The following is a 20683-nucleotide window of genomic DNA, read 5'->3' on the forward strand; positions in this document are numbered from 1 at the left end:
TGGTTGACTGAACTTTCATTCTGTGTGCACTACACAGGCAATGTGGGAATTCTGTTTTTTTGGCTCTACTTTATACAACAAATGATCTGATGATTATTAACAGTACTCTAAAATGCTTGATATTTTTAATGTGCTAGTTAAGTTTACCTCAAAAGTAATTATCCAATTAGAAAGAAACAACATTTCCATAATTGTTGGAATAATTAAATAAAAGTAAAACTCTGTGATGGAATACTATGGAGCCATTAAAATGATCTTTTTAAAAAATTTCTGACAGCATGAAAAAAATGTTTAAGATATAACACCTGATAGATAAAAAATTGCAAACACCACAGGAATCCTAAGAAACAAAAATTTCCCCCAAAACAACAAAAATAAAAATTATTTAGAGGAAAATATTACAGTGTCAAAAGCAATATATTATTATTCTTGTGGGCAAAAAAAAATCACACAGAAGATTATAAATTATGAATATTATAGTCTTTATACTTTTAAAATATTCTAAGTTTTGTATTGGAGAAGGCAATGGCACCCACTCCAGTACTCTTGCCTGGAAAATCCCATGGATGGAGGAGCCTGGTAGGCTGTAGTCCATGGGGTTGCTGAGAGTCGGACACGACTGAGCGACTTCCCTTTCACTTTTCACTTTCATGCATTGGAGAAGGAAATGGCAACCCACTCCAGTGTTCTTGCCTGGAGAATCCCAGGGACGGGGGAGCCTGGTGGGCTGCCGTCTATAGGGTCTCACAGAGTCAGACACGACTGAAGCGACTTAGCAGCAGCAGCAGTTTTCTATAATAACTTTACTAATTTTTATAACTAAAAGAGGATAATCCTTGGATAATTTTTTTAAATTTGACTCAAGCAAAAAACAAAATACAACTTCAACAGATTAAATGGGAAGTAATGAAATTTCTCTGAATTAAATCAAGTCATTTTTAACTACAGTTAACAATAAGAAAAAAAAAATTCAGAGTTACTTTGAAAAACAGCATTTAATCATAGCATGTATGGACTCTGTGATAGGAGTTCGGAATTTGCACAAAAATATTAAGATTATTATGTGCTTAAGTATAGTTTTACCAATAAATATATTTATGAAAACATTATTTAAAGTATAGAATTGTCAGGTAATAAAGGTTTCCCTGAAATGTTTCTGTTTTGTCTCATTTTCCAGGCACCTGTGTCCATGGGATTTCCTGGCAAGAATACTGTAGTGGGTTGCCATTTCCTACTCCAGGGGATCTTCTTGACCCAGGAATTGAACCTGCTTCCCCTGTGTCTCCTGCATTGCAGGCAGGTTCTTTACGGCTGAGGTAGGGTGGGTGTGTGTGTGTGGGGGTGTGTGTGTGTGTGTGTGTACGCGCTCAGTTTCTCAGTTGTGTCCACCCTTTGTGACCCCATGGACTATAGTCTACCAGGCTTCTCTTCTCCATGGAATTCTTTAGGCAAGAATACTGGAGTGGGTTGCCATTTTCCTCCTCCAGGGGATCTTCCCCACCCAGGAGTTGAACCTGTGTCTCTTGTGTCTCCTGCATTGGGAGGCAGATTGGGATCTTTTACCACTAACACCAGCTGGGAAACCCCTATTGAGTAGTTAGGTGCCCCCATATGAACTAGGTAGTGGTGATCCTGTTACATCAGAGAATAGGCCTAAATGTGCTACAGAGAAGGTACAGCACATGAAAAGGAAGCCAAGAAATAAGCACAATAAAGTGCAGTTGGTGCTAGGATGGAAGTCTGTTCCAGGCACAGCCATAGCACAGAAAGGAAATGAGTCATTCTTGAGGGAAGAAGAGATCGTGGCTTTTCAGGCAGAGAACGCAGCAGCAGCAAAGGCCAGGAGACAAAAACAGTTCAGATATGCACAGAAATGCAGTATATCTGGGGGGCACATGGTAGAGTAGATAGACCACAGAGAAGAGACAAACCTCAACAGCTCACAGGAGCCAGTCATCCTGAATAAACTGAGCTTTTATCCCTGGATGTCACTAATACTTTTAAACAGTGGAGACTTGATGTGCCTGTTAGAAAGGTTACTAGTGTGGAGGGGAGGGAGGTTTAAGGAGGAAAGATGTGTATATGAAAAAAAGACCAATAGAAAAATTTTACATTGTTTTAGTTGAGAGAGGTTGAAAATCCAAAAAGAGTATCAGAATATTTTTCTTTTATAATGTCTGGTTTGCTTTGCAACACTTCTTCCATTTATTAGAACTTACTGAGTTAAACTGATGATATGTGCAGCTCATATCACAGTAATGGAAAACACACTAGTATAATGTGATAAATACTTTCCTTATTCAGCATAACTTCCGGGACTCAGTTACCTGCATTATAGTAGTTTCAACTAAAACATGTCCATAGTGTAAAAGACATAAATGTATTTACCATAGAAAAAGAATGATCAAATTTATCCTTGTCATATAAACTTTTGATCTCAGGACATCTTTATTGCTAATATTATTGAGGACCTCCAAAAGCTTTTGTTTATATACTTCAGTCACTTCGTTGTGTCCAACTCTTTGTGACCCCACAAACCTCAGCATGCCAGGCATCCCCATCCATCATTAACTCTCGGAGTCTACCCAAACCCATGTCCAATGAGTCAGTGATGCCATCCAACCATCTCATCCTCTGTCGTCCCCTTCTCTTCTCATCCTCAATCTTTCCCAGCATCAGGGTCTTTTCAAATGAGTCAGTTCTTCCCATCAGGTGGCCAAAGTAAGAGTTTCACCTTCAACATCAGTCCCTCCAATGAACACCCAGGACTGATCTCCTATAGAATGGACTGGTTGGATCTCCTTGCAGTCCAAGGGACTCTCAAGAGTCTTCTCCAACACCACACTTCAAAAGCATCAATTCTTAGGTGCTCAGCTTTCTTCACAGTCCAACTCTCACATCCATACATGACCACTTGGAAAACCATAGCCTTGACTAGACGGACCTTTGTTGGCAACGTAATGTCTGTGCTTTTTAATATGCTGTCTAGGTTGGTCATAACTTTATACTAACATTTTACTTTATTGGAAATTAAAAGAGAAATCATTAAAAAGTTAATTTATAAATATCAGTAAGAAACAATAATATGTTAAAATAATAATTTAGGTGAAAAATAATCATAGCTCTAAAAGAAAATCTACTGAGTTTTTTCAATTTACTTTTAAAAGTTATTTTAATTATTTTATTGTCTTATTTTATAAATTTTCAAATCTCTTTAATTTTGGCTTAATGTCTAGATTCTTAAATCTGCTGCTGCATTCAATCTATTATACTTTACATTTTGGATGATGAAAATCTGGCCTCACATGTATATGGAGTTTAAATTTTTCAACAGCCTTTTCAATATACATTCAATATATTGAATATATATTAAAAGCAGAGACACTACTTTGCCAACAAAGGTCCATCTAGTCAAAGCTATGGTCTTCCAGTAGTCATGTGTGGATGTGAGAGCAGGACCATAGAGAAGGCTGAGCACCGAAGAATTTATAATTTTGAATTGTGCTGCTAAAGAAGACTCTTGAGAATCCCTTGTATAGCAAGATCAAATTAGTCAATCCTAAAGCAAATCAACTCTGAATATTCATTGGAAGGACTGATGTTAAAGCTCAAGCTCCAATACTTTGGCCACTTGATGTGAAGAACTGACTCCTTGGAAAAAACCCTGATGCTGGGAAAGATAGAAGGCAGGAGGAGAAGGGGATGACAGAGGATGAGATGGTTGGATGGATCACTGATTCAATGGACATGAGTTTGAGCAAGCTCTGGGAGATGGTACAGGAAGGGAAGCCTGGTGTGCTGCAGTCCATGGGGTAGCAAAGAGTTGGACATGACTGAGCAACTTAACATCAACAATATATATTTCAATACATATTCAATAATAGAGTCTTAGAAATAGTCTTTGAAAGTTTAGCAAAACTAGACAAATAGAATCTGAAAATGTATCAATGAACTTGTATTGTGCTACATTTAAATCTGTTGGTTTATCTTGCACTTTGAATGGATCTATTATCTGTGTCTGATTTTGTATCATTATCCACTGCTCATTTGTAAAATACTGCTTGACTGAGTTATGCAGATCTTTGAAATGTGAATACCATGATTCATCACATCAGAAAATTCTTTGTTTTGAAGCTATTGAACTTATGGTGGAGATACAAGTTTTCCAAAATTCTAATTTTTCTCTCAAATGTTCAAATGTTGTCCTTGGTAACAAATATAGTAAATTATTTTTTCTTGAAATGACAGGCTCATTTCACTCAATTTCAAAAAGTCATCTGCCAGATAGCCAAGTCTAAATAACTACAATTTGTCAGTCATTCTTTCAAGTAAAAATGGTGTTCCATAGAAAATCAGCTAATTCAGCTTGCAACTCCAAGTAATTGCACAAGTGTTTTATTTATTATTTTTTTGAGTCAACCATCATCACACTTTTGTTTGTGGAAACTATTTTGTATGCATACTTCCCATTTCAGCACAAATAACATTAAAAAAAACAGGTGCACTTATTTATGTATCTAGGTGAAATAGAATTAATACTTTTTCCTGCTTCATCAAAGATATTTTTGCAGTAAATCTGGTTTTTAATTTTACTTATTTACTTACTTGTTTTTACTGGGGGTGAATGGTAGTGAAGACTACAGTGACCACAAGTACAGTTTGGTGCCACTGTTTTGATAATTGTTAAGGCTAACAGTTTTAATTGCTTTTGACCCTAAGTGCAATAATCAATACAGTGAAAAAGGCAAAAAATGTTCTTTTTATTATTCTGAAATACTTTTGCCCTGAGGGACTCCCTAAAAGGTTTCAAGAGAACTCAAGGAGGTCTGTGGGCTACATTTTGAAAATAACCAAAGTCATGTTAACAATTTGATAAGGCTTACATGGGGGCTTATTGTTAAAATGGCTCATTATGTTGACCTCGCAAACAAAGGATAAAGTCACAGTGACCCTTGAGACAGACCAAATTGCTCAAATGACATTCTGTTTTCCCGCTGGCCCTACCTTCTCAAGGCTACGAGACCACTGGATGCCAGACCTCTGGCTATGTGACCGCAGGACTCAGCTACAGGCTAAAAATTAACCATCCCTTCAGAGAATTTTTCATTGGCGGTGTATAAGAAAGACCTCATCAGAAAGAGGATGCTGGTTCTCCTTAAGGGCTAGTCACCTCGTTTCCCTCTAATAAATTTCCTTTTCTTTGCCTGACTGCCCAGCTTGTTCTCTTTTTCTCTGCACTCGCTCTCCACAATATTTCCATTTTTTAGATTACATTCTATATGCATCAAAGGGGCTTCCCAGGTGGCACCAGTAATAAGAATCTCCCTTCTGATGCAGGAGATGTAAGAGATGTGGGTTTAGTCCCTGGGCTGGGACGATCCCCTGGAGGAGGGCATGGCAACCCACTCCAGTGTTCTTGCCTGGAGTATCCCATGGACAGAGGAGCCTAGTGGGCTATAGTCCATAGGGTCACAAAGAGTTGGACATGACTAAAGTGACTTAGCATGAGTGTACACATCACAAGCTCTGAACAAACTGAGAATACCACTGTGGAAATATTTTCACATAACCCATGAGTGGAAGGAGAGTTAAAAATGAAATGCAAAATTCAAGGGTAAAACAAAATGCCCAGGAATGGGGAAAAAAAAAAAAAAAGATTGCTCACTTCAGCAGCAAGTATACTAAAACTGGACTGATACAGAGAAGATTAACATCACCCCTTTGCAAGGAGGACACACAAATTCCTGAAGGGTTCCACATTTTTACACATGAAAAGATGCTCAACAACACTAATTATTACAGAAAGGCAAACCAAAACTACAATGAGGTATCACCTTACACCAGTCAAAATGGCCCTCATAAAAAATCTACAAACAATAAATGCCGGAAAGGGTGTTGAGAAAAGAGAACACTTTTGCACTGTTGGTGGGAATGTAAATTGGCATAGCCACTATGGAGAACAGTATGGAGGTTCTTTAAAAAACTAAAAATGGAACTACCATACCACCCAGAAATCCCACTATTAGGGATATAACCAGAAAAAAACTAAAATTCAAAAAGACACATGAACCCCAATGTTCATTGCAGCACTATTTACAATAGCTAGGGCATGCAAACAACCTAAATGTCCATCAACAGTGGAATGGATAAAGAAGTTATAATACATACATAAAATGGAATATTACTTAGCCATAGAATGGAACGAAATTGGGTCATTCGTAGAGACACAGATAAACCTAGAGACTGTCATACAGAATGAAATAAGTCAGAAAAAAAATATTGTATAACACATATGTGAAATCTAGAAAGATGGTATCGATGATCTTACTTGAAAGACAGAAATAGAGACACAGACATAGAGAACAAATACATGGACATCAAGGAGGGAAACGGGAGTGGGATGAATTGAGAGATTGGGATCGACATACATACACTACTCTGTATAATATAGGTAACTAATAAGAAAACATTGTCACCCTGCTTATTTAACTTCTATGCAGAGTACATCATGAGAAACGCTGGGCTGGAAGAAGCACAAGCTGGAATCAAGATTCCCAGGAGAAATATCAATAACCTCAGATATGCAGATGACACCACCCTTACGGCAGAAAGTGAAGAGGAACTAAAAAGCCTCTTGATGAACTTGAAAGAGGAAAGTGAAAACGTTGGCTTAAAGCTCCACATTCAGAAAACTAAGATCATGGCATCTAGTCCCATCATTTCATGGGAAATAGATGGGGAAACAGTGTCAGACTTTATTTTTGGGGGCTCCAAAATCACTGCAGATGGTGACTGCAGCCATGAAATTAAAAGACGCTTATTCCTTGGAAGGAAAGTTATGGCCAACCTAGATAGCATATTCAAAAGCAGAGACATTACTTTGCCAACAAAGGTCCATCTAGTCAAGGCTATGGTTTTTCCTGTGGTCATGTATGGATGTGAGTGTTGGACTGTGAAGAAAGCTGAGCACTGAAGAATTGATGCTTTTGAACTGTGGTGTTGGGGAAGACTCTTGAGAGTCCCTTGGACTGCAAGGAGATCCAACCAGTCCATTCTGAAGGAGATTAGCCCTGGGATTTCTTTGGAGGGAATGATGCTGAAGCTGAAACTCCAGTACTTTGGCCACCTCATGCAAAGAGTTGACTCATTGGAAAAGACTCTGATGCTGGGGGGGATTGGGGGCAGGAGGAGAAGGGGATGACAGAGGATAAGATGGCTGGATGGCATCACTGACTCGATGGACGTGAGTCTGAGTAAACTCTGGGAGTTGGTGATGGACAGGGAGGCCTGGCATGCTGTGATTTATGGGGTCTCAAAGAGTCGGACATGACTGAGTGACTGAACTGAACTGAACTGAATAAGAAAACACTGTACTGCTCAGGGAACCCTATTCAATGTTCTGCAGTGACTTAAATGAATGGTGGTGGTTTAGTCACTCCTGGTGGCTCAGATGGTAAAGCGTCTGTCTGCAATGCAGGAGACCCAGGTTCGATCCCTGGGTTGGGAAGATCCCCTGGAGAAGGAAATAGCAGCCCACTCTAGTATTCTTGCCTGGAAAATCCCATGGATGGCGGAGCCTGGTAGGCTACTGTCCATGGTGTTGCAAAGAGTCAAACAAGACTGAGTGACTTCACTTCACTTCACTTCTTGTGACCCCATGGATTGTAGCCCGCCAGGCTCCTCTGTCCATGGTTTTTTCAGGAAGAATACTAGAGTGGGTTGCTATTTCCTTCTCCAGGGGATCTTCCTGACCCAGGGATCGAACCTGCATCTTCTGCATGACAGGCAGATTCTTCACTGCTGAGCTACCAGGGAAGACCTAAATGAGAAGAAAAAGAAATCCAAAAAAGTGGGAATATATGTATAGCTGATTCACTTTGCTGTACAGTAGAAAAACATACAACACTGTAAAGCAACTATATTCCAATAAAAATTAGTTAAAAACAAAAAGAAAAAAAAAAGGTGAGAGCAAAGGAGAGTAAGTTTTGGCTCCAGAGAAAAGAGAACTGAGCTGAGATTCCATTTTTTGTCATCTTATAGAAAGAGTTATATAGAGATCACCTTCTTCTGTTCTTTTCTTACTGATTTCTATTTAACTCAACTATGTTCAAACTTCCTTTTTCAAATTTCTTCAAAGGAAACTCTTGTCTTCATTCATATAGGTTGCTGATATATAATCCTCTAAATGCCTCAAATCACCTGAAACCTGAAACTTCAAGACCCAAGCAGCACAGAAATTATGGTACTCTAGACCTGAAACCAGCCTGTTGCCTCTTTGGTTTTGTACCAGCACACTGACAGACATAGCCCAAAATATCTGGCCTTTGTAAATGGCATATCACATTCCAGGGTAATATCAAAACTGCTGCCTGAGAGCATTTGTCAAGTCTCAAAGTAACTCTTTCCAGGATTTTCAAATCCACTGAATTTCTTAGAAATATTTTATGTGACAGAATTCTTAGTTTTTCCTCCTCTTTGAATATATACTTAGAAACATTGAACTCTAGTTTCTTTTTATTCAATATTAATCTTCAATTTTTAATTATTAATATTTGCTTTAAAACAATCTAGATTCTGTTACCTAAGACTTGTCATTAACCATCTATTCCTCTTCACACATAATCCTCCCACACCTTCAGCATAAATAATTTCATATCTCCAAATGCAACAAATATTAATAATTACTTTCAGTGCTCCATCCTGCCACCTCTGGCTCAATAGTATAAATTGCTTGTTTAATCTTGCCATCATTGGATTTGGTAATGATGTTAAACTTGTAACTTGATTCTTCCGAATTTGATGAGTTTTATTCTAAATGGCTAAGAATTTATATATTAATACATATTAGTATTTAGAAATTTTTGTTGTTGTCATTCTCAATCTGAGGTCAGTTCTTACTAAAACAACCCAGTGCAAACAGGAGATGCTCCATGAATGTAAGACAACTTTCCCCAAAGTTTGCTGAATTCTACAGGGAGAAATTAAATTACCAAATTACACAATTTTCAGAATAACACCCTTTTGAAATTCCAAAATTAACATTATGTTAGATCCTTTCCCAATGGTTATATACTTGTTACAAATTTTCCAAAAAGTTACAATATTATTATAGAGGAGTTTTGGGCTGATAAATTATTCAAATATTCAACTGTTTCCTTAATAACTTTGAGTTTACTATTTTTACTAGTGATATAATAAATACCTTTGTTCAAAAGGCTAATTCAGTTCCATTTGAAAAATAATGTATGCTTTTATGCTGACTTTTAAAGTAACACATGCTTAGAGAATTTGTACAAAAAAAACACTTTGATAAGTAAAATAAATTATTAACACTAATAATTCTGCATATGTAGAATTGTAGGGGTTATTTTATCCTTTATTATTTAATACTTTCTTTTTTGTTTTACATAATTAGCATGTACTAATTTTGTTATTAGAAAAATAAGGTTTAATGTTTTATTTTTAAAAAGAAAATTGAAGTTGCAATCCCATAAACTGGAGAAACTGTTACATTATTTCCAGAGTTTTTTTTTTCCCTAAGCAAATATGCTTTTTTTGTTTTCTGTCTTCCATTGAGATCATACTAGGTATATATGGTATATACTTTTTCATGTAGCATTATATCCTGAACAATTTTCCATAGAAGTAAAAATGCTCCTTGAAATATTATGTTTAATGGCTCCACAAGATCTCATTATTTGCATGAACCATGATTTATTTACTCTTTCTTCTTACATTGTGTATGTAGACTGTTTTCAGTTTTGTTTGGTGGAATTACTCTTCTTAAAAGGGGAATAGATTGGAGGGACGATCAGTCAAGGGTCCAGTTCACCCTTAACAAAAGGGAAAGATTCAGAGTCCCAAAGTGACCATTCAGATTCTTACTTCCTGGAATTTTAATCATAAAGCTGACTGTATTTAAAAAAAAAAAAAAAGCCTGGAAACAGTTGACGTCAATCATCCCAGGAGATAATAGCTTGTTACAAAAAGCACCAAAAGTCTAAAATCTGGGCTGTCATAATTTTCCTTACTCTTGTCATTTCCAGTTTCTAGATTTTACCTACCCCTCCCACTGTGAGCTCTAATAACTTCCCATGACGTTACTGATATACTTACATTAATGTCATTTCAAGTTGTGTCCCAACTGAGACTGAGGTTAGTTGAAACACTTTGAAATTATTTTAATAAGTGTCTCATGAATACCTCATGTTTTATATCCCTTTTTGTCACTTTTCTCATTGAAACAAGAGCCTTGGCTTAGTAAATTTATCAGAGATTATAAAAAGAGCATTACAGGCATATGAGCGGAATCAATGTCACCACCATTTTCATGCCTCTTTAAATGCAAACCTAATTAATTGCCTTTATTTGACTATCAACAAAAACATAGATGGCTCCTTATTATTCAGCGGGAATAAAGCATGAATAATGAAAGACTACCATTAACAACAATTTGACAATAAAAAAATGACTGTCGGTTTCAATCATCTTTGTTCATTATTTTAGCAGTCGTAAGTGTAGCCAAAGACAACTACTATGGACTGAATTGTGACCCTTTCAAAATTCAGCTGGAAATAGGGTCTTTAAAGAAGGGATCAGATTAAAATGAGGCTATTAGGAGGCTTCTATTATAGTCTGACTTGTGTTTTATAAAGAGAAGTATGGACACAAAAAGAGACACTAAGGATGCACACAAATACACACGAGAAGGTTGCCAGCCACAAGTCGAGCAGAGACATCAGAAGAAAACAAACCTGCAGAGACCTTGCTCTTGAACTTCTTGCCTCTAGAACTGTGAGAAATAAATGTATGTTGTTTCAGACATCACGTCTGTGGTATTTCATTACACAGTAGCCTCAGCCAACTCACACAACTGTCAACCTTATTTTAAAGACTCACTTCTATCTCAAGTTCAACGTTTTCCCCTCAGTGGTGTTTAGGAAGCAAACAATAACTAGTAACATATATTATACAGATAATGTTTGTCTGAATTTGGGAGAGCACGTGCAATATAGTAGATATTTTTTAGAAATAACTAGTAACTTTTCTCCAAAAATGTTAGCTCACTGCTGAACTGCACAACATTGCCTTACATTTCCAATCGAGTCACAAATGAGTATGTGTTAAATTATAATAAAATTTATAATTTTATAAATTATTATAAAAAATTTTATAATATAAAAACTTGACATAAACTTAGGCCAAAAAAGTGTGTAACAGTTAAGAAGATAGAGGCCAGTTTTCTCATACTTTAAAGTTGTATGAATTCTCCAGAAGGGAGAATCTTACTGCATTTTCCTGGAAGAAAAAAGTTGCCCCTAGTACCCAAGGTATCAAATCATTGCTAATTGTATGCTAAAAACATGGATGCACTTAAATATGGAATGACCAACAGCATTAACAACAAAATTCAGTGGGGAAAAATAGTCTTTCAAAAAATGATACTGGGACAATTGGATGGCAACACAAAGAAGAATTAAGTTGGCCCCTACCTCATGTTATAGACAAGATCTGACTCAAAATGGATCCCTAAATACAAGAGATAAAACAATAAGACTCAGAGGAAAAAGAGACGTAAATTTTCATGACCTTGGATTAGGCAGTGGTTTCTTATGTATGACATAAAAAACACAAATGACAAAAGAAAATATTAAAGCCAAAGATTATAGACACATCACCAAAAATTAAAGCCACAGTTATACAGAGAGCTTCAAAGAAGGAAGAGACAAAGGGTTTTATACGACTTACAGTGATAAACTAAAAAGCAAGGTTTATACTAAGAAGGGGCTTCCCCGGTGGCTCAGACGGTAAAGCGTCTGCTTGCAGTGCGAGAGACCGGGGTTCGATCCCTGGGTTGGGAAGATGCCCTGGAGAAGGAAATGGCAATCCACTCCAGCACTCTCCATGGACGGAGGAGCCTGATAGGCTACAGTCCATGGGATTGCAAAGAGTCGGACACGACTGAGCGACTTCACTTTCACTTCATGCTAAGAAGAGAAACACACATTTTCTGGAAAGGAACTACAATGTTAGCAGGTAACTGAGAGAGTGGGAACAAATATAAAAAGGTAAACCATTAGAAAGTGAACTTTGACACTATACCAACAAACGCTTTTAATGTAGATAAACATGAGATCAGATCAGTCGCTCAGTCGTGTCCGACTCTTTGCGACCCCATAAATCACAGCACGCCAGGCCTCCCTGTCCATCACCAACTCCCGGAGTCACTCAGACTCACATCCATCGAGTCAGTGATGCCATCCAGCCATCTCAGCCTCTGTCGTCCCCTTCTCCTCCTGCCCCCAATCCCTCCCAGCATCAGAGTCTTTTCCAATGAGTCAACTCTTCGCATGAGGTGGACTTTCAGCTTTAGCATCATTCCTTCCAAAGAAATCCCAGGGCTGATCTCCTTCAGAATGGACTGGTTGGATCTCCTTGCAGTCCAAGGGACTCTCAAGAGTCTTCTCCAACACCACACTTCAAAAGCATCAATTCTTCGGCGCTCAGTCTTCTTCACAGTCCAACTCTCACATCCATACATGACCACAGGAAAAACCAGATAAACATGAGAGTGGATACTTATGTTTTACTGTATTATTTTAAAATCACATTAGTATGAATTCATGTGCAGAAAAAGATTTGTTCAAACTCTCCGAATACCTACTGTGTCGTGACCCCTCTAGGGGACATACTGATTTGGTTTATGTCTGCTCCCAGGCCACATCTCCTCAATTTGGTCATTTCAGGGGGGACGTCCTGAAGTGCAAGCAAAACTGACAAGGTGACAAGGGGTGTTTTTTATTTTAACTGATAGTTTATAGCAATCTAACGGATAATCTCATTCAAGCAAGTTTTTTTTTTTCCATCAAAGAGTCTTTTAAATATTTTTGAGCCAATTTCACTGCATACTAGGAACTATAGGATTCTTCACAGAACTTTACACATTGTTAAAACTTTGTGTGTGTATAGAAATGATTCAATTTAGTCTTTTTTTTTTAACCTAGTAACTTGTTATCATTAAATATAGGACTTATATTGACTTGACATTGTTCCTTGACTTTCTTTCTTTTTTTTTTTTTTTTAATAAAGGCCAGGGACAATTAGAGCCCTAAGCATGCTCATTAAGACTCCACAGATCTGGCCCCATTTCCTTCCATTTCTTCTGCACTCCAATCCCTCACAAGACAGGTGCCATTCCTTATATCTGCCAGGTGTACTCTGCCCTTTGGGACTTCTCTTCCCAGATTGCTCTTCTCTCACCTCCTTCAGATGAAAATTATTTTCTTCACCTCTCAAACATTGTTTTTTGTCTCTACATGCTGCTTTTATCCTATGGCTCACACCGCCTTTTTTTTTTTTCTTTCTTTCAAAGAACATGTATTTGCTATTATTTCATCACACACTGATTTGTCTACTAACTCCATCTTTAGACTGCAATCACCATGTGGGTAAGACTTTTATTTACCATATTCAGCACCTAGAATAGGGATTCTTCAATAGTACAGAAAGGCACATTTTTAAAAAATGAGTAAATGAAGTAGATACAGAGAATTACTCTAAACCAAAGTATTTTGAAAGTTTGGTATGTAAGAAAAGGGATAAATTATAGCTGCCATGTACAGATGCCAGCAACCAGAGTCTCTACTATGTGGGCTGAGCCCTCATTCTACCATCACATGGGTGATATCCTTATCCTTATTCTGCAGCCAGGAGTACAGATCCAGCAGCCAGATAGCCTGGTTTCAAGTTTGGGCTCTACCATCTGCAAACAAGCTCAGGGCAAGTTAACCTCCCTGTGCTTCCTTGGTTTCCTCATCCATAAACTGGTGATTAATAATAGCACCGACTTCACAGAATTCAATGAGAAAATATTTTGAGGTGCTGCTTAGAATTGTGGCTGGTAAATGCTGGGGCTTCCCAGGTGATACAGTGGTAAAGAATCTGCCTGATCCCTGGGTTAAGAAGATCCCCTGGAGTAGGAAGTGGCCACCCACTCTAGTATTCTTGCCTGGAAAATTCCAATGACAGAGGAGCCTGGCAGGCTACAGTCCATGGGGCCACAAAGAGTCAGACACAACTGAACACACTCAGCAACAAAAGAGTAAACGCTGCATATCTTTGTTAAATAAAATAATTACTAAATGAGAACCTGGACAAAAGAGAAAGTTGGGAAAGCACAGTTTGGGACAGTTTGGGGAGATTTGGCTCAGTTTTTTTTTTTCCCCTGACTATAGCCGCTCTGAGAATCTCTTCCCCACTCCTACCCTAAGGCAGTACTGTCTAAACTGATCTGTGAAATGTGCTTCAGTGACTACTCAGAATTTCAAAGGGAAGTGATTACTTCACAGATCCTAGTTCCATTGACTGAGTCTTAGTCTGCAGCCTCCCCATAAACTCTCCCTCCTCTCCTCTCCCATCCGAGGGAGCTGGGACATCTAGCATGTGCTCTCGGTATTTACAAGGAGGCAGCGATGAGTTCAGCCTCTCCAACTAACCAGGAGGAAACTAATACCTTGTGTGACACCCTAGGGTAATTTTTACAAGGATGCTCCTCTGTGTGAGAAGAATACAGAGAAGAAACACATAAATAATGTAATAATATGCAAAATATACATATCTCCTATGTAATAAACCAATATTTCTTGTGTTCTCCCCCATGGACTATAGCCCACCAGGCTCCTCTGTCTGTCCATGTAATTCTCCAGGCAAGATTACTGGAGTAGATAACCATCCCCTTCTCCAGGGCATCTTCCCCATCCAGGGATTGAACTCTGTTCTCCTGCATTGCAGGCAGATCCTTTACAGTCTCAGTCACCAGGGAAGTCTTTCACTTTCGCTTCGTTATATGCCAGTATAAATTCATGAGGACTGCGTGGTTTGTATTGTCCTAGAGGTAACTCTAAAGGAACCCCCAACTTTTCCCTTCCTTGTCTGCAACATCCAAAGAAGATGCTCCTCCGTTATTGCTCTCTGAATCTCTGGGTTCCCAGACAGTACCCTCCACACAAGGAACTGAAATAGGAGGGAAGGGGGCAGGGCACAAACTTTAAAAGAATGACATAGCCCAAGGAGATGACAGAAACTGATTAGAACCAAATAAATCCAAAATCCAAGACGGCAGACAAGTCAACTTTCACCAGACCTTGAGCCTCAGTATATGCTCATTCCAACACATCAGCAAGCTAAATGATACATCCACAGGCACCATGACAGTTCCATGGCCAACAAAAGGCCAAAAAGTGGGCAGTAGCCCAATTCCTGGAAATCTGCACCCTTGCCCCAAATAGTTGGAATAATCCTCCTACCCATTAGCCTATGAAATTACCCAAGAACTGAAAACTAACTAATCAATGTTTCGAGGCAGCTCTTGCCTTCTGAAATGGCCTACACTCTGTCTGTGGAGTGTGTTTCTCTCTAAACAAATCCACTTCTCACCTATCACTTTGTCTCTCACTGAATTCTCTCTGCAATGAAACTTCAAGAACCTGGGCTTCATTAAATCCTGAAACCTGTGTTCTCACTTAAAAGACCATGGGTTCAAGTTCCAGTCAGAGATTTGGTTGGGTTCAAGTCCCAGTTTGAGGTATGCAATTTCAGAACTAGCACAGTTCTTACTGGACTCCTTTGGATTCTAGAGTTTTAATTTCCTGTGTTGGTGGCAATAGTTTTCTTCTGTGTCTCTGGTCTGTCTCTTTGCCCCTGGCACCTCTGGTTGGTAAAGCTGAATCCTAGCTGAGATACCCAGTGCCTTCTGGGATATGGGATAACTAATTAGGCCTCCAATTGTGCCTTTCCCTTCCCTTCGCAGATGGAGAAAACCTCTCGACCATGCCTTAAAGGGAAATAGTCCTAATAATTGAGTCTCCAGATGCCAAATAACTCAGCATGGGGGGCCATGTAACAGAAACTATCAATATTGGCAGCAAAATCCAACATATTATTTTTATCAGTATGTAAAAATACTGATAAGTACTAGCTATGCTTAAAAAGGTATTTGAAAACAACAGGCCAACAATGTGCAGAGGGAAGAGAAAAAGCCATAAAACTGAGCTGCAGTAAATTTCATGAAAACGAATTCCTTTGCTCAGTTTATGTGATATAACCAGCTCTGTTACAAGGTTACCTCATCCTCTCCACAAAATTGTTTTCCCATAAATCTCAGTGGCCATCCATTCTGTCTACACATTCTGTTCCTAAAATAGACACCATCTAAAAATCTCTTCAAGAAGCTTTGTGGAAGAAGGCCTAAACTGCAACACTACCCCTGCAAGAGGGATGCGATGGCCTGAGGGCAGTTACAAAAGTCGCGACCGCAAAGGAGAGGCTTAAAGGAGTTTTCCACCAAAGTTATTGGGCTTCCCAAATGCAGAGATGAGGGGAAAAGTGTGAGACCCTGGTGTGCATGCAGGAGTTCCAAGTTGCATCTGGTGTGCCAGATATTGTAGCAAACAGGAAAGGTAAGCGACCCACTGCTCTGGAGGACAGAAATGAAAGCAGGGATAGCCAACCTCAGCATGGAATTTTCCTATTTCTGCTTGGCATCAGCCTCTTGGGATGATTGAAAGTGCTTAATGGGGAAATATGTTCTGTTACTACACTAGCACATCAGAAATACCACGTGAACCTGAAAATCCATAGAAAAAAGAAGCCACATTTTATAGGTGTGATAGCAACAGCGTTTGGCAATTTGCAAGTTTGCTACAGCGCCTTAGAAATATTGAGTCTCATGCACATATGGAGAGGATGTTACCCGGCTTTGGCTTTAATCCTTTCCTGGGACATGTGAAAAAGCAACTACCACCACTCTCTTTTGGACTCATTTGCTAAAGAGGAGTGACAACTGTCACAGAGTCACTGAAGGGAACAAAAAGAAATACGGGAAGTAAATGTGGCGGGGGTGGGGGGCTGTCTTTAAACAAATACCTCAAACAGGTAGGAGAGAGGGGATCCATGAGAACAAGGATCTTTGAAAAAGCCTCCAGTCCACCCAGAGACCTTTTCTTGTGCTGTCTGTAAAAGCAACACGGTTCACACTGAGGACTGAACAGGATCTGCAGTATCACTGCAGCTAGTGACCTCTGTGTAATTAAAAGTAACTCAACCTTCCCCATTTGGCATTCCAGGAAGAAGGGCTTCTTTCCCACTACCCTCCAGCTCCTTTATTACCATGCTCAATCAGAGTTACAAAGAATAAATCCTTGTCCTGCTCTGGCCCAAGGTAGGCGGCATTTCTCCTCAGAAGCCCAGCCTCTGCCGAGGAGGCTCAAATCCCTGCAGTGCTAGGTTCCAGCCGCGGTCCCCGCTGCTGGCTTTCTTCCTGTGGGGTTAACTTGAGATCTAATTTTTGCTCCATCCTTAGGAACACTATGACCTCTATTTACAGCTCCGCTTATCCAGTTCTAAAGCACCGGTGAAGGAGGAGGGGGCTTCAAAGGGAGACTTTGAATAGGATGGAGGGTAGCAAAGGCAAGAGCTGGCCAGGTGCCAAGCTATTTCAGGCCAAAGAATCTCCTTGTATCAAAATGCTGAACTGCAAAACAAACCTGATTTCAGTTCGTGGAAGGTGGAGAGAGGAGGGGGGAAGGGAAGGGGAGGAGAAGGGGAGGAGAAGAGAGGGAGGAGGGGGACCCGTCGGTCCGAATTCACATACAAAAATGGACTTCCTGCTCTGCCCACTGTATTTCCACGGTCTCCACAAAAGAATAACTGGAATGAACATGCCTAAGATCGCGACGAAATAAGCAGATGGCTTACCTGATAAAAAGGAAAATTACCCATCTGCAACGAGGAACAGCATCTTCCAAAGACCAGATGATAACGTGCCTTCAGTTGCAATTGTTCTGATTCTTTCTTGCAAAGGTGACCAAGTATTTACGGGGACTGCAGTCTCACTGTGGCAGGACACACACACACAAACACACACACACGCACACATACACACATGCACCGGAGACCTCTGCAGTATCCTCTCGGCTTCATCCTCGCCTCACTCTATGGTACCTAATACAAATCAGCAAATAGCTTGTTTAAAAAAAAAAAAAGTCGAGGTAGCACCTTACATTACATCGCCATCTAGTGGTCAAACATTAAATATTTTTTTACCAGCCGGAATTCTGTGTTCTTTTTCAACCTCTTTTCTCTCAGCCTCATCTCTCTCTTCCCTTTGATCTCTCACGATTGCTTTGTCTGTTTCCTCTTCGTTTCTAATTTCTCTATCAAATAACTAATGACTCAAAGACGAAAAAGTTTAAAACTAAATATAGTTATTTTCAAGTCCAACAAATGACTTTTGTGTTGTTTTTGCATTTTATTTTTGTTCAAAAGAATTACTTTATTCTTACTATGAATCTTTTACATAACCTGTGAATAAAGCTTTGTCTTTTTTATTCCCAGAAGAAAATTAGGAGGTCATTTATGACAGATCAATGGCTTTCCAATGGGGATCTACTTGAAATTTTTTCTCATTTTTAACATGGTGTTTTAATAGCAGGTTCTGTATTATAGTGAAGAGATCTGAGTGCGAAGTTGTGTTACTACAAGCTCAGTCCTCATGAGTGTGTGCCATTAACAAGTCCCTGAACTCTCTGAGAACTTGCATTTCCCCACCTTTATTTGTTGTTAAACAAGATTATACTCCCATTCTGTCTATGGTTCTATTATCTTTTACTGCAATATATTTCCACGGTTTTTAGACATGACTAAAACTTAGTTATAACAACATTTTAGTAAGCAAATATATATTTTGACTCCAACTAAGTATTACCTATTGATAGAATTATGAAAGCCATGTGTATCAGGTTTTCCTAAGACAAGGGAGAATTCATGCTAAACTATTTATAACTCCAGGAAATGAGAGCACAGCTTTCTGTGTTATAAACTGTACTTTAAAAATGAACAGTCTTTAGCATTTGGTCATGCGTATGCTCACAATTAACTATGTGTAGATTAGTCGTCTGGCTAATTTGCAGTAAATATTTCATCCTGGTTATCTGTTATCTAATCCACTTATTATCGATAACTATCTTGCCTTATTATTGATAATTATCTTGCAAAGAGTCAGACATGACTTAGAGAATGAACAACAACAATCTTGCCTGTGCTTTATCATTTATTAAATGACATCACCTTCAATATTTAATTATTCTATTCCTTACTATAAGACAATGTGGTAGATACTATTACTATTATTAAAATTATTCCCATTATACATTTGGGAATACTGAGGGCTTTCTGAGCCTCACTGAGATTTATTCAAGGCTGCATCTAGCTTGCAAAGTAATAAAACTAAAGTTTTTGGTCCCAAAGTCCATTTGTTCTATACAACATACTCAAAAGTCCTCTCTTCTTTCCCTATTTTAGAATCACAGGAATGTAATCTGCATTTCTGTGTTCACAAGACATCTACTAACCCTTATGTATAAATTACTCAAGGGCCTATCTTCTCATCTATAAAAGAAAGAAATCAAGATTATTTCCTGCTCAGCTCAAAAATCCTAAACTTCCATGAAGGCCAGTCAAGGTCGGATGAACACTGCAAATGTATTCAGGCAATTCCTTGGTGATCCAGTGGTTAGGAGGCAGTGCTCCCACTGCTGGGGCCTGGTTCCACCCCTGGTCAGAGAACTAGGATTCCGCAAGCTATATGGTGTGGGTAGATAATGTTCTTCAGTCTCTGGTAGAGTCTGGGCAATCTTGAAAGGAGCTGGAGAGACAGGCGACTGAATGGACCAAGGTTTGGTAAATAATTACTGGGATGTTAAGAGATGAAGAGAAAATGGGAAACGTGTGAACTAACAGGCAGACTTTTAAAATCTTTAGACTAACTTGTTACATGAGAATGGTCCTTATGATTTAGACAAAATAAGGACACCCCTGACCACATGCATTCATGTTTTATAATTGCTTATTATAGCGGTCAATATTTTGAGTGTCTGCTCATCACAGTCTTCTCAACAGCTCTCCCTACCTGATCCCTAGAGATGAACCTGTGCTCCTAGAGGCCCAGGAAAGGGGAAGTTGCAACATGTGATTCTGATAGCTGTGGGGGCCAGTCCTCGCTTACAACGCAGACTCAGGAAAAGTAGACCAGGGCACTGAGAGAGAGGAGTTACGTAGGCATGGAAGGGGAAATAGTGAAAAAGGACAGTCGGAATCATCAGAAAGTCTACAAATAAATGTTGGCAAGGATGCGGAGAAAAGGGAGCCCTTGTACTCTATTGGTGACAATGTAAATTGGTACAGCCATATGGCAAACAGTATGAAGGTTTTTTTAAAAACAAAAACAGAACTACCACATGACCCAGTAATACCGCTCCTGGGTATATATTAAACTAAAACTCAAAACACTAATCTGAAAAGATTCATGCAAAGAAGATGTGATCATATAAACATGCATACACAATGGTATAGATACACATACATACTCAGCCATAAAAAGAACAAAATTTTTCCATTTACAGTGACAAAGATGGAATTGGAGAGCGTTATGTGAAGTGAATGGAGAAGGGAATGGCAACTCACTCCAGTATTCTTGCCTGGAGAATCTCATGGACAGAGGAGCCTGGTGGGCTACATTCCATGGGGTTGCAAAGAGTCAGACACGACTGAACAACTAACACGTTAAGTGAAATAAGTCAGACAGAGAAAGATAAATGTGTATGATATCACTTACATGTGGAATCTA

The 20683-nt window shown here is 38.9% G+C and overlaps 1 protein-coding gene and 1 non-coding gene across 2 annotated transcripts in view; one reads left to right on the forward strand and one right to left on the reverse strand.

Annotated features, from left to right (window-relative positions):
- Nucleotides 1-20683, reverse strand: part of SCN1A (sodium voltage-gated channel alpha subunit 1) — a 224813-nt gene that overhangs the window by 139409 nt on the left and 64721 nt on the right. The window lies entirely within an intron of this gene.
- On the forward strand, nt 5658-5764 carry LOC147378464 (U6 spliceosomal RNA). Its single transcript, XR_015153544.1, has one exon. It is a non-coding gene; the product is annotated as a U6 spliceosomal RNA (small nuclear RNA).

The sequence above is a fragment of the Bos grunniens genome, chromosome 2 (assembly GCF_055505025.1).
Source record: "Bos grunniens cultivar Pamir isolate PY7600 chromosome 2, Bosgru_T2T1.0, whole genome shotgun sequence".
In the NCBI taxonomy this organism is placed as follows: domain Eukaryota; kingdom Metazoa; phylum Chordata; class Mammalia; order Artiodactyla; family Bovidae; genus Bos; species Bos grunniens.